Here is a 260-nt window from a genome sequence, read left to right as displayed (position 1 = left end):
TTAGTCGAGGTGATATTCTTGAGGTGGAGAAGATGCAATCGGGTAGGTTCAATTATTTGGTTTGGTGGGTGGTTAATGAGCCTGAGCCACAGTCAATTCGAATCGACAGGTATTGTTGCTTGACATGATCTAAACCGCATCACCAAAGATACTTCTTCTGCCAAGATGAACTAAGTGGTTCGAGTAGAGTGTTGTTCTCCGGATCCAAGAACAACACAGTATGGTGCAGCAACTGATGCAAACGCACTAATTTATGATCA

This window comes from Plasmopara halstedii, assembly GCF_900000015.1.
Source record: "Plasmopara halstedii genome assembly, contig: Scaffold_3120, whole genome shotgun sequence".
NCBI classification, from domain to species: Eukaryota; Oomycota; class Peronosporomycetes; order Peronosporales; family Peronosporaceae; genus Plasmopara; species Plasmopara halstedii.
This window is presented reverse-complemented; position numbering follows the sequence as displayed.